The following is a 2,167-nucleotide window of genomic DNA, read 5'->3' as shown; positions in this document are numbered from 1 at the left end:
CATCATGTGCCTTGACCTTGAACTTTTCATCTTCCTTTATCACAATGAACACTTTTTGTTGCTTAAGCCATACAGTTTGGGTAATGCGGGTAACATGGCCTAACTGATTAAGACAATGTTTTATGGTGTCTCACAAAGTGGACACTTAGATAAACCTTCAATTGCAGTCAGTGTCCAAGATCATAGGAAGGCAAGTTCTAAATCCTGGAGGCAGAGCTGTCTTGGGAATTCAGATAAAGGCTCATTTTCTTTTTTTTTTCTTCCAATAAGTACAATATTTATTAAACATATCTTCAGTTTTGTTACATAGTGTGCAACAAATTACAATATTCTGCAGCCACAAATTATATGCAGAGTATGAAGAAACTATTAATCAGATAGTGTAATCTTTCCATTTATAACTCTACCAGGAAGAACTAGCAAATCAGATCTTACATATAACGTCTCACTAAACTTTATGCATGGAAACTGACAGACACTGGTTGTGCTGTGTGATACAAAATGGCTGAACTTCATCTTCAGAAGACTAAACCCAACATCTAAACATGCCAATATAAACATCAAAACAAAATATATTCTAACCAACCACGGGAAACGATCTGGTATCAGGAAAGCAACAAGGATTACACACATTATTTTATAAACCAGCACACAAAGGTTTAAAACAGTTCTGAAAATGAAGTTAGCGGTCTTGAGTCAAGGGAATAAAAAAAAAAGTCAGTATTGACCATTTACAATCTCTGACCTTGTGGAAACGGTAAGAATCTGTTGTAGTGCAGCTACATACAGTACAATTCAGGCAATTTTGTTTTTTCACTTGGGTTCAGATTGCGAATTCATTGCTGTGAGAAAAGGACGGAGGCAGATTTTAGCAGCAGCCTCCACCTGACTGCTTGACTGGAGTGCTCTGGATTTTAACATTGGACTTCTCNGCACCACCAGCTGTTGCTCCAGGACCCATTCGTTTTTTAATCTCAGCTGCCATCGTCATGAAAGACTGTTCTACATTCGTTGCGTTCTTAGCACTGGTTTCCAAAAATGGAATTCCAAGGGAATCTGCAAATTCCTTTGCTGTTGTGTAGTCTACTACTTTCTTTGTGGTCAGGTCACATTTGTTCCCTACCAACAACTTGTTGACATTTTCACTGGCATAGCGATCTATCTCCTGCAGCCACTGTTTAACGTTATTGAAGGACTCCTGATCTGTCACATCATACACAACTATGATGCCATGGGCTCCTCAGTAATAACTGGAAGTGATTGTTCGAAATCTTTCCTGGCCTGCTGTGTCCCATATCTGTAGCTTGATTGTTTTCCCATCTAACTCTATAGTTCGTATCTTGAAATCCACACCAATTGTGCTGATGTAGCTTTCCGTATACGTATCATCTGCAAACCTAAGGAGAAGGCAGGACTTTCCAACCCCAGAATCGCCAATCAGAAGTAACTTGAATAAATAATCATATTCGGGATTCATGCTGGACATGTCACTGCAGCTGCTGCCGCCGCCACCGCCCTTGCTGACGCAGCCGCCGCCCCAACTCTCCGCGCCACAGGGAATGGAAAAGGAGGAATGGGCTAAGCTGTTCCGGTAGAGCAAACGTCGACCCCACTCCGACCCTTAGAACACAATCAGCAGCCGCCGCCACTCAGTGATAGCTTCCACCCAAAATGCAAGGCTCATTTTCAAGATACTTTTTATTAGCATATATTCATTATATACAATAACGGGTCTCATTGTACCATTTTGATGCTATGTATATGGTGAACTTTAATTATGCCTACTGTCCCCCTGTTATACTCCTTATAGTTCCCTGGTCTCCTTCTTCCTAAAACATGTCCCTTTTACTTTTTTGTCTTTTGTTAAAATCTTAATGCCACATAGGACAATCTGGTGGATTAAATATGAAGTAGACTCCACAGGTTTATGTATTTTGTATTTCCAGCTGGAGGGGTTGTTTGGGGAGGTCATGGACCCTGTAGGGGTGGAGACTTGCTAGAGGAAGGGCATCAATTCGAAGTGTTTCGAGCTTTGTAGCTTTGTCACTCTACTTCCTGACTCTCCTTTCACTTTCCTGTCCAGTAGATATGAGCTCAGCAAGTTTCCTGCTCCTGCCACCACATTGTGCCTTCCCTCTGGAAGAACTCTATCCCTCTGGGACCATTA

The 2,167-nt window shown here is 41.4% G+C and overlaps 1 pseudogene; it reads right to left on the bottom strand.

Annotated features, from left to right (window-relative positions):
* Positions 1-258: 258 nt before the first annotated feature.
* Positions 259-1,654, bottom strand: LOC110301667 (annotated as a pseudogene).
* Between the last annotated feature and the right edge of the window lie 513 nt (positions 1,655-2,167).

This window comes from Mus caroli, chromosome 9 (genome assembly GCF_900094665.2).
Source record: "Mus caroli chromosome 9, CAROLI_EIJ_v1.1, whole genome shotgun sequence".
In the NCBI taxonomy this organism is placed as follows: Eukaryota; Metazoa; Chordata; class Mammalia; order Rodentia; family Muridae; genus Mus; species Mus caroli.
The sequence above is the reverse complement of the archived record's forward strand: the minus strand, read 5'-3'. Positions and strand labels throughout refer to the sequence as shown.